This window comes from Puma concolor, chromosome B2, assembly GCF_028749965.1.
Source record: "Puma concolor isolate L17-30 chromosome B2, mPumCon1.1.hap2, whole genome shotgun sequence".
NCBI classification, from domain to species: Eukaryota; Metazoa; Chordata; class Mammalia; order Carnivora; family Felidae; genus Puma; species Puma concolor.
The window spans coordinates 1,639,671-1,651,758 of record NC_141671.1 but is presented as its reverse complement, the minus strand read 5'-3'; the positions used below and the strand labels follow the sequence as shown (position 1 = coordinate 1,651,758).

The 12,088-nt window shown below is 51.4% G+C and overlaps 2 non-coding genes across 2 annotated transcripts; one reads left to right on the top strand and one right to left on the bottom strand.

Annotated features, from left to right (window-relative positions):
- Positions 1-3,393: 3,393 nt before the first annotated feature.
- Positions 3,394-3,466, top strand: TRNAK-UUU (transfer RNA lysine (anticodon UUU)). The gene has a single exon. It is a non-coding gene; the product is annotated as a tRNA-Lys (tRNA).
- Positions 3,467-7,247: 3,781 nt separating this feature from the next.
- Positions 7,248-7,319, bottom strand: TRNAA-CGC (transfer RNA alanine (anticodon CGC)). The gene has a single exon. It is a non-coding gene; the product is annotated as a tRNA-Ala (tRNA).
- Between the last annotated feature and the right edge of the window lie 4,769 nt (positions 7,320-12,088).

Here is a 12,088-nt window from a genome sequence, read left to right as displayed (position 1 = left end):
GAGTTTGCTGAGAATTTTTATCATAAACGAAAATTGGATTTTTATCAAATGCTTTTCTGCATCTATTGATATGGTCATGTGATTTATCTTTAGCCTGTTGATGTGTGGATTAGGTCAACTGATTTTCAAACGTCCAACTAGCTTTGCATACCTGCAGTAAACCCCACGTGGGCATCATGTTTAATTCTTTTTTGCACATTGTTGGACTTGATTTGCTATTATTTATTTATTTATTTATTTATTTATTTATTTTTGACACAGAGAGACAGAGCACGAGTGGGGGAGGGGCAGAGAGAGGGAGACACAGAATCTGAAGCAGGCTCCAGACTCTGAACTGTCAGCACATAGCCGGATGCGGGGCTCGAACATACGGATCCGCGAGATCAGGACCCAAGCCAAAGTCGCATGCTCAACCGACTGGTCACCCAGGCGCCCCTGATTTGCTGTTTTTTAAAGGATTTTTGCATTTATGTTCATGAAAGATATTGATCTTAACTTTCCTTTATAGGAATGCCTTTGTCTGGTTTTTCTGTTAGGGTGATGCTGGCCTCATAAAATGAATTAGTAAGTATTCCTGATGCTTCTATCTATTGGAAGAAATTGTTGAGAACTGGCATAACTTCTTCCTTAAATGTTTGGTATGATTCCCCAACGAACCCATCTGGCTCTGGTACTTTCTGTTTTGGAAGGTCATTGTTTATTGATTTAATTTCTGTAATATATATGCATATATTTAGACTTTCTATTTCTTTTTGTGTGAATTAATTAGTGTAATTTTCCTTTCCTTTTTACTGAAGAACATTTTGACATAGATAGGAACAAAGAGGATGTTATAATGAATTTCCGCATATCCACTACTCAGTTTTATTAAATGCCAACTCATAACCAACCCATTTGGTGCATAATCGGATTAGCTCTGGTGTCCAATTCTGTTCCGATGAGTTTGGGCATCTTTTCATACATTCATATATTTAAGACCCATTTCTATCTCCCTTCTGTGAACCATCTTTTTATATTCTTCACCAAATTTTCTGCTAAATCTTGGATATCTTTCTAATTGATACATAGGCTCCTTCTATATGTATGGGGGCGTAGTAATTGGTATTTTCCCAAATACGTCTCTTCCCCTTTTCTGGGTGTACGTTCGGAACATGTTTCTCGGCTCCCTTGAAGTTAGGTGTGACCATTTTTTTCCCACCCAAATGAGTAAATGGATGCATGTGGCTTCTCTCTTGAACTTTAAAAGCAGGTGCCTAATTTTTCATAGCTCACGTTGCCTCTGAAATAGCAACGGACACTATTCTAGATAGAAGCTGAAGTCTGCCACCCCAGAATATGCCATTTTGGCAAAACGATTATTTTTAGTTGGAGGTAAATGAGAATCAGCAGATTTGAAAAGACGTTCCCACAACTTCCTTTATCTGAGTAAAAGCAGACACTTCTGAGAAATGAGGGCTGTCACAAATTCCCCCTCCCGGGGAAGTTTTCTGGCCGTGGAGAAGTACAAGGTTGGTGCTGCAATGCATGTGCCCCAACAGACCTTCCCGCAGTTTGCTGCAGGAAAGTCCCAAACCCTTTTCCTCTATTTTGTCACTTCTCTACAGATGTGTTCTTCTCTGCTAAGATGCTGGGTCAGCCCACGTTTTAGCTCCATCATGAAATAGTGCCACATAACACAGGCTGCGTGCCTTAGCCCACGTCTGCTCACGTTCCCCTTGTTCGTGTTTTAGGTCAGTTTAATTTGCAGGGCCCCAGGTGGTGAATTTAAACTGGCTAGGAGAAAAAGATGTTTTTCCTCCTCTACACTGCTTTATCATCCTAATTCTCAATCCCAGACTGAGAATGCTGGCGAGGAGAGCCATCAGCCACCCACGGATGGGGGGGGGGGGGATGTAATGTGCCAGAAATAAGCTTTTATTGTGAAGTCACTGAGATTTTGTGCATGTTTTCCTTACACCCTAATCAAGCCTACACTTAGTGATGTGTGGAAACTATCCTTTTTGTGATATGAAGGGCAATTCTATTTTCCCAGTCTGAGATTTCTCTTTGACTTTGCTTGTGGGTTTTCACTCTGTCCTACAGCAGGTTTTGTTTTGTTTGACTCCATGATTATTCTAATAGTACATATTTATTGTATAAAATTTGGAAAGTAGGAAAAGAGTAAATATACTGAAGAAAAACTACTATACTCTGACCAGTCTTTCAGATGCTCTCTTGAAATAAAATTTGTCAATATTTTTCTTTTTTTTTTTTTAATTTTTTCAACGTTTTTTTATTTATTTTTGGGACAGAGAGAGACAGAGCATGAACAGGGGAGGGGCAGAGAGAGAGGGAGACACAGAATCGGAAACAGGCTCCAGGCTCTGAGCCATCAGCCCAGAGCCCGACGCGGGGCTCGAACTCACGGACCGCGAGATCGTGACCTGGCTGAAGTCGGACGCTTAACCGACTGCGCCACCCAGGCGCCCCTAACCTATAAAAATTCCTTTGGAAACTTCCTTTATTTCAACTGCCCCAAAATATATACTGTGAGCTGCTATCTTTTCAAATGTATGTCTAAGTGCCCTTTCAGATGTGAATTTCACCTTGTTTATGATAACTTCCCTTGTTGAAAGTACATATATCTGAATCTCTTTTCAAATATATATCTTATCTTTTTACCGTTACACAGTTTGTTTTTAAAGCAAATACATACTCGAATAGTTTTAAAAAGTATATTATCAACCTTCTGAATGTGTGTGTGTGTGTGTGTGTGTGTGTGTGAACCCAAGAATTTCTCTCCCCAGTGGATTGCAAAGTAATTTCTGGAATATTAAGGGATTCCGAGGGTTGTGGAAAATTTAAATACGGGTTTCTGCCTGCAGGAAGTTATGGAGGGAATATGTACTGGCAGAAAGTCAGAAACCTCTTTCCAATCTTAACACACCCATTTTATGAGTGAATGATTTGGTTAGAAGACAATCTTAGATCATTCACAGAAAAAAATGTATCAGCCTTTAGATATCAGAAAGAAAAAAGATTGTAGAAGAGTATGAAATATGAAGCATCTTGTCAGAAGGAATTCAGGAGTTCCTCTTCACTTCTGGAGGAAATACCACAACGTACCAACCAGCGGGAGAGGTGCTTTTCCTACAGCTTCGTAAAGGGGACCCCATCCGCCCCAGACGGGGCGCCACCCCTCGCCTTAATAAAGGGGACCCCATCCGCCCCAGACGGGGCGCCACCCCTCGCCTTAATAAAGGGGACCCCATTTATCCCACACGGGCACCTGAGTTCCGCGTGCAAGCGGCTGCTTTCGACACGTTGTCAACAACAACAACAACAAAAAAAACGGCCAACATCAGGCAACTGCCCTGACCTTTCCTAGGCGGTCAGAGGAGGCCCGGTACGGGAGCCCGAGTAGCTCAGCTGGTAGAGCATCAGACTTTTAATCTGAGGGTCCAGGGTTCAAGTCCCTGTTCGGGCGGAGAGGTTGACCTTTTTCCCCTGAATTCTCACGTCCAAAAAGTGTTTGAGCAGTTCTCCCCTCCCGTGTCAAGCAGATTGGATCCAGGCGGGGGAGTGGTGCTCCGACTGGGGCGGATGAGGGCCCCTGCACCAACGCGGAGAGTGGTGCCTCCTCTGAGGAGGATGGGGTCCCCTTTACCAAGGCGGGAGTGGGTTTGGAAAGGATCTCCCCGCCCCCGACGACCTCAAATCCCACAGTTTGGGTAGAAACGGGTGGATTTTCTCTTGCGACAGAAGTGTCCGCCCCACCGGTCCTTTGTCGTACCTGGAGGGCAGAGAAAGGATGCGGAGCCGGCCGGGCCCCCCACCCGCCTACCCACATCCTCCTCCCGTGTACACATCCGCACGCAAACCCTCCGCGCCTTGTCGGGTGGCGGTTCCTTAGGCTCGAAGAGGAAGCCTGGAGGCCGGCGCGGAGGAGGCCGTGCCCAGCCGCTCGGGGGTGGGGTGGGGTGGGGTGGGGTGGGGTGGGGTGGGGCGGGGCAGGAGCGGGGGTCAGAGGCGCGTCCGGGCCGCGCTCCCCGAGAAGCCCCGTCTCACGGACGGGCCCCGGGTGGCGGCGCCAGCACGGGAGGCTCTGAGCAAGAGAGGAGGAAACGTGGGAGACCAGCCCCGAGTCCTGAACATTCTGTCCCCCGGTTCCCAACCGGCGGTGAAACATGGGGGAGGGGAACCCAACCCCTCGGGGATGGCGGCTCGTCCTCGCGCGCTCTGTCTCTCTCTCTCTCTCACACACACACACACACACACACACACACACACACACACCTGCTCTCACATCTGCAGACTGTACTATCCGCTTCAGTAAACGTTCCTGCTTGTGTCGCGTCTGTGCTGGATTCCTTCTGCTGAGACCCAGAACCTTCCCGGGCATCTTCGGGTCCGGCTGGGTCGAGGCCCCCGGACCCGGTGTCCCCAGGTCACCGGCTGGCAGCCTCACCTCGCCTCCGCCCTCGTTCGCATCACCCACGCCTCACTCCTCTCTCCTTCCGCCTCCTCCCCCAGGAAGCCTTCCTAATTTCGAGGTCCACGGCTACCGGGTTCCCAAGGTCTCGGAGTCGGGGCTTCCCGGATCTCTGCTACATTTTCAGTCCGGGGAGCTTCTCAGTAGTGAATCTTTCTGTGCGGCCCCGCGGGGCTACTACGACACTCGGTGGCCTAAGGCGGAGAGCGTCCCCCGGGCGCCCGCGGGTCCGGCTGTGGCCGCGCCGCCCGCACGGGCTCTCACGTCAACCCCGCGCCCTGGACCCCGCTCCCCGATCCCCGAGCCCCGCGCCGTGCTCCCGGTTCCCCGCGCCCCGGCCCCACGCCCCGCTCCCCCGCGCCCTCTCCCTGCGCCCCGCGCCCGGCTCCCCGATGGAACGGAAACGCTTTCTCGACGGATCAGTGGGACCCGGCGCCAGCCGACCGCCGCAGAAAGACCCTTGAAGCAGGAACCCCAGGCTCCAAAACCAGCTTCAAGCAGCCGTTCTTCTGTTTTCCAGAAATTCCTAACCCCCCCGGTCCAGCGCTCAGGGCTCCGTCACTTCAGCGTCACCATTCTGCCTTCCCCTTACAGGTGGAAACCCGGTTCGGTACGCCAGCTCTCCGCGGACGCGGCCATCGCCCGCAGGTGGTGTTTCTTACCCGGTTCAAGTCCATCGCGTTCCAGGACTGCCAGATACGTGGTCGTCGTCCCCCCCCCCCCCCCGCCCCGTTTCCGTTAGTGGATGAAGATTTTCGGTCTTCTCTTCCCATCTGGACCCAGACTTCCAGAGACAACTGAGTTTTTCCCTTTGTACCCTTTCTTGCGCATTTTCTAGCAGGCCTGTGGGAGCCGGGAGCAGTGGGGCGTCAGGGACCCCGCTATGACGGCGTGGAAACCCGCGGAACCACGGAGGTTGAGCCCGCAGGGACTGACAGACCTGGAGGGCCATCTGCGTCACGTGGCCTGGCCGTGTGGGGGGCCCCAGCTGTCAGCCATTTCCCCAAAAGCGCGCCCAGCACGTGGATTCCCTCGGAGACGACACTGGCGGGGTCCCAGCGCTGCAGGCGCTCTCGCAGCTCTGCCCCGGTGCCGAGCCTGAGGCCCTATAGAGCCTTCCTGCTTAACCCCGGGAGGTTACGAAGAGTCACGGGAAGCACATAGGTGCTCCTGGAAGGGAAAACACGGAGTGCCAGCTCTTGTCTCTGCCAAGAATCACCAGAAGGAAAATTGAAGACAACAGCCAGGTCACTTGAAAAGGAATCTGAGAGCAGCCCTCGCGCCCTGACACAGACACGGCGTCCGAAGAGTGTTTCTGAGCTGGGAGGGTCTGGGCGCCTGGGACGCCTGTGCTCTAGGCGGTGACAGTGACGGACACATAGGTGACAGCTGCTGTAACAACAGGGCCCCCTGAGCCCGTGTCTGTTCCATTTGCCTGTGAGCGGCCCAGCCTCACCCCTCCTGGCCCCGTAGCCTGGGAGAGGGGAGATTTTGTTTGTACTCAGGGGACAGCAAAGCTTGTTTTGAGACTCAGGTTTTGCAGAATTTCTACCCTGTGATACACTGACTAGTACCCGAAAGAAAATGAAAATGTAACGCATTGTGATACATCCACCCAACGTAGAATCATGTTTAGAAATGAAGGAATTCTGTAATTGTTACCCACACCTTGTTTGTTTCAGGAAACACGGGGAACTTACACATCTATCTATTCCCACCCTTCCCTCCGTGTGCCCACAGCCACTCTTACACACACACACACACACACACACACACACACACACAGACAAACCACACACACAGACACAACACACACACACACACACACACACACACACACACACACTGCCCCTCTGGGCTTCATCTCTCTCTCCGATCCTTGCTGGGACCTTAACACGTGTGTTCCCTTTTATGACTTTCCTTAGCGTTCTAGAAACAAGTGCTAGAAACGGTTGAAGAAGCCGGTTGAGGTGATGCAAACTTACTGAATCCGGCACGAGTGCGCGGTGACCTTCCAGAAGACCGCCAAGTGGGGCAGAAGGCAAGAGACTTCCAGGACAGCGACAGGTGGAAACTCGGATGGGCCGGGGCCGCGGGGACTTGGTCTGGGGCGGGAGGGCAGGGACTGCGGTTCGGGTCAAGCAGGTCACCCCGACAGGGACTCGCACATGAGGAGCGAGAACCCCGTGCGCGGGTGGAAGCGGCGTGGAAGGGTTGCTCGCGGACACGCGAGGATTTTATGCCAGCTGCGCTCGTGCGCAGTTCGGGGGTTTCCGGCGCGAGGCCCAAGGAACCCCCCGCCCGGGGCCGAGACCCGAGGGAACCCCACCCCCCCGACGAGGCCTGAGGAAATCCGCCCCCCATTTCTAAGTGGGGCTTCTCCCGAGTCCGCGGCCCCCAGCGCAGCGGTTGGGTCGCGGGGTGTTTTCCGGGTCGCCCCCCAGCAGATTTGGGCTCCGGCCCCCGCACCCCAGCCACGCGGTGACGGGCGGTGGTCGCGCAGGGGTGCGCGCGCGGGGCACGCAGAGGCCTGGGGTCGCGGTGTGGGGTCAGACCCCCTGCTGTCACAGAACAGGACCTGAACGCGGGTTCAGGTTTCATCTTCCCTGTCCTGTGTGCGTCCTGCCCTTTCCGGACGCCGTCCGTAATTAGACCGTGGAGGAGGTCGGGTGGTGGGCGGGGTTCCTTTTTTCACCTGCTGCGGGCGCGGGGCGGGGGTGGTGCGTGACAAGAAAAACAAGCCTGCAGATTCCCTGATCCCGGAGAAAACTCGGGCTGGAGGTGCCGGGGATTGAACCCGGGGCCTCGTACATGCGAAGCACGCGCTCTACCGCTGAGCTACACCCCCCGGCCTGCGTCCCTGTCTCCTGCTTCATAAAATAGCACTTTTATTTTTCCTTTTTTTACCATCTAAGAACCGGCCTGCAGAGTCTACTGGGCTAAACTTCGCTGCTTCCAAACTCGCCAAACTGGAGAGCATTTAGCGGCTTGGTCGGAATAGCGCCCCTGCCGACCCGAGAGCCGCCCACCCCCACCCGGGTACCTGCTCCGGGCCAGCTCCTCAGGGCAGGGTCTGCGTGGCCTCCGCCGGAAAGCTCGCGTCTCCCACCCGGACCGCAGCGCCGACGTTCAGACGGACGCGCCCCGCGCCCCGCGCCGCGGCGGCCGCAGGTGCACCTGCGTGTTCTGGCGCCGCGCGCTGGGAGACGTCCGCGTCCGCCCCGCTGTCCCTGTGGGTCCCCCTCCCGAGGTTCAGGTCCACAAAGGGTTGTACGAACAACAGCCTCAGAACTGCCTCCACTTTAACTGAAGCGACTTCGTCCCGCACTGGAGGGAAGAACCGGGGCGCAGGGCAGGCAGGGGGCAGCCGAGCAAAGTTGGGGCACCGAGCGAAGCCGGCAAAGTCCTTCCCTGGGACACCCGCTGACCCAGCGGAAAGCCTGCTGTGGGTGCAGATATTCGAAAGAACAAAATCAGGGAACGCGGGGAGACCTCTAAGTGGTGCCCTGGGTGCTTGGGGGTGGGGGTGGGGGGGCTCCTGGACCCCGAAGAGCAAGCGGGAGTGGTCTGTCCGGGAAAGACCGAGGAAGAGGCCGTTCGCTCGGTGGCCTGCTTACCGACTTGAGCCCCGTGGAGTGCTGACGGATGTCCTTCGGGTGGATCTGCGTTTAAAGACCCGAGGACGTTAAGTGTAATTGAAGCGCCCCCGCCCCCTTGATTCTCTGCAAGATTTACCGGAGACACGAGCGCGTCTGGATGTTTGCAATCAGGTGACACGTAAGGAGACACCTGACCTTCCAAATGGGAGATCTGGGACTTTTAGACCTTCATTCCCGGGCTCTCCCCGGGTATTTCGGCCACACCTCCACCTTCATGGACACTGATAGTTTCCGTGTTCGGAACAGTTCAGCGAGCACTGCGTTCCTTGAGGAATCCTTCCCTTGCTCCCTCTCTCAGAAGTTGGGGTCCATACCCTGTCACGTTTGGTGATTGACCTGGACTAAGGAAAAGGAGGGGACAATCAGTGAGCACGTCTTCTGCGCCTCAAGCTTCACACAAGTGCAACTGAGAACCCAGAAGGAAATTTAACAAACATTGTGCGAGGGCCGTCCTCTTCCTTGGTCTTTGTTTTTCTCTCCGGTTCATTGGTGAGCTGCGCCATGGGCAGGGGCATGAGCCTCTTCGTGGGGGCGATGGCACCCTTATTCCTCTCCTTTCCAGAGACCCCCGAGTGAGCGTGGTCTTTCTTCCTGCTCACTCCTTCTGGTCTTCCTTGTGCTGATGCTGCTTGGACGTGCACAACCTTGAAGGGGAAAGAGGGAAGCTGTGTTGAAGGAATCCAGGAACACACCCAGCCTCTCCTGCAGGTGAGCCCGAGCTGGGCACCTGGGTACACCCCACACTCCAGCAAACCCTCTACAATGGATGGTTTCCCTGCCTACCAGGTTATCCTAGGATCTCACAGTTGGTAGAACAAGGTTTGCTGTATTTAGCTTCACTAGTTCACAAAATCTTAGCCCGAATCTTTTTTGCCCCTCTGCAGTGAGAAGGGTATCTGAATTCTAGGCCAAAGATCCCGCCACTAAGATCCCCTGAGTGCAGCCGACTCCAAGGTCAGCTCAAGTACCAGGGGGAGTCCCAGGTGGAATATTCACCTCTGTCTCCAGTTCCCTTTTCTTTCAACTTCTGTTGTGACTTCTAAGCAAGGAAGACCCTGCTAAAATTAAATACAAAATAGAGACCAGACTTGAAAATTGCCTGAGCAGACAGGACCACATAAGCCACATAAGCCACAGTGAATGCAGCTATCTTGTGAACACAAGTGTAATGTGGGTTGTCCCTTGTAAATGCCTGAAAAGAACCAAGTCACCTGCTTAAAAATGGTGTAAGATAATCACTTCTAACCAATCCCTGCCATCTGGAAATCAATGCAATACCCAATCCCTATAAAAATTAAACAGCTTCATCGGGGCGCCTGGGCGGCTCAGTCGGTTAAGCGTCAGACTTCGGCTCAGGCCATGATCTCACCGTTAGTGAGTTCGAGCCCTGCTCAGGCTCTGTGCTGACAGCTTGGAGCCTGGAGCCTGTTTCGGATTCTGTGTCTGCCCCTCCCTCTGTCTCTCTTTCTCAAGAATAAATAAGCATTTTAAAAAATTAAAGAGCTTCCCCACTTTCACGTTATAAGCCATCCTGTGATGTCATGCCTTGAGCTTTGTATCAGCTTTACATCTGAAAGCTCCCAGTTCATGAACTATTATGTATGCACGATAAACTCATACTAAATGTGATTTTATCGATTTGGTGGTTTTTAATTTAATTTTAATTTTCTGGTCTTTGATAACCGGTAAGATAGTGCAGAGGGGCAGATAGAAGATTAGCAGCATGTCACCTCAGGGAAATTACATCCAGGTTGGAGAAAAGATACAAGTGGAATAAAGTAAGAACCTTGGAGAGAGACAAAGCATGGCGAGATGAGTGATGTAAACACAGATCTCAAAATCTAGGCTACTGTGGGGGAGATGAGACAGAAGAGGACTGAATTGGTCACAAAACTTGGTCATAGGTGGAGAATAGTGTGTTTCACAGTCACTGCTCTAGTAATCCCTGGTGTAGACCCAGTTAGTGGATGCTTCAGCTCTAGTTCAGGAGACCCCCATACAAAGACGAAGGAAGAGGAAAGTAAAAAAAGGCTACAATTTATCACAGAGCCTTGTTTGGACAGATTCTCACCTAAATAAAGAAAGCACAGAGAGGCAAATATGTGAGCTGGGACACTAGGTTTTACAAAACCTTTGCAAAATCTAAGACCTTGGAAAACCTCCAGAGGCCTAGAGAAGTCTTCAGCTTCATCACATAGAACGCAGAGCCCTGGGTTGTGGAAGAAGCACTGGACACCGTTGAGGAAAACCATCAGTAGTTTCCGTGACTTTGAAGTCTCCCCAGTGATTCTAGTAATCGGCCAGTTCGGGAACCATTAGACTGGAAGGTCAAGCACCCAGAAATTGCATTCAGTTAACTTACTGGAAAAGTGCCATCATCCAAAAGGAGATGTATCTACAGGTGGCCCACCGCATCCTTCTCCCCATCTTCTGAATACAAAACAATGGGCAATGTCCCCTTTCTCCGGGAAAGAGAAGGTGATGACGACATTTGTCCCACAGGAAGACCTGATTTGTAGAGTCCAGAGCTGTCGTGGCTTGGGCAGTGCCAGGCTGCTCGTGCTGCTGCTGGAGAACACTGTGAGCATGTGCGGGCTGGTGGGGGGGACCTCCTTGCAGGAGCCTCTGCTACAGGTAGCTCCTGCAAGAACCACAGGAAGCCAGCTTTCCTGAAACCCCATGTGTCCCTGTGTGGGGAGCGTGTTGACTGCGGCATTCAGGCTTGAACGTCTCTGGTATAAGTGGGGGCAAAATCCACATGAAAACCTGGAATAAAGAAAAAGTACAAGGCAAAAATCCACTTGACTAGACATCAATGATCTCTTTGCCTAGGGAGTGGTATGGCTCTGTTGGTGAAGGTTTAGTCTTTGGTGCGAGACTTCAGGATTTCAGGCCCTGTTCAAGCTACTCTTTCCTTTCCCCTACACATTTCTAAGTCTTAGAAGAAGCTAATTGAAACCTGGCTTTCTCTTAGGAAACTCACTATGGTGTTTATAGTGTGGGCATCTCTGTGCATACAGCCTCATCTCTTCTCAACTGGTTTCTGAAGTCAAGACTTTGAGGGGGCAAAGCCAGAGTTGCAATAGAATGAGAACACCATTGTTCCAATGTAGGCAACCCACTAATCCTCTTTAGAGACTTACAAGATTTAGATGGGTGAACAAAAGAGTGGATGTAGGCATGAAAATGGAAAGACAGATTTGAGAACAAGGAAGAGTGTAGACTGACACAGGATTTGCAGCCATGTTGGATTTGGGGAGTGAGGGATTCACTTAAAAGACCTCTAGGTGGCTTGACCAGACTTACAGTAAAACCTGGGTTTCTGAGCATAGGTTGTCCTGGAAACATGCTTGTAATCCAAAGCACTTGTATATCAAAGCGAATTTCCCCATAAGAAATAATGGAAACTCAGATGATTCGTTCCACAACCCAAAAATATTCATATAAAAATGATTACGGTGTTTAATTACAATACTGTAATATAATACAAAATAATAAAGAAAATACAAAATATAAAGAAAAACAAATTGACCTGCACTTACCTTTGAAAACCTTGGTGGCTGGTGTGAGGGAGACAAGAGAGGAGGATTATTGCATAGGACAACTTTCACTATCAGTAACGGAATCACTGCTATCTCTTGGTTCAATGGAACCTTTTCCTGCACGGGGGCCATTGTATATGCTTGCACAGATGTTGACTATAGCACAGTATTAATAATATAATACTTAAATTTAAATAATTAAAATACTCGTCACAGACTGTATTTAATGTAACTGGCAATAAGGCAGCAGAGGAAAGGGTCTACATCTGCAGGCAGCCTGACCTAAAATGAAGCAAAGGATTCCTAAGCTCACTCTTGGATGGAAAAGCAAAGGACCGTCCATAGGTGTTTGGAAACAAAAAATACACTAGTGCCAGTTACGGGCACCTTCCAACGTGCTGAAAAATCACTGATTT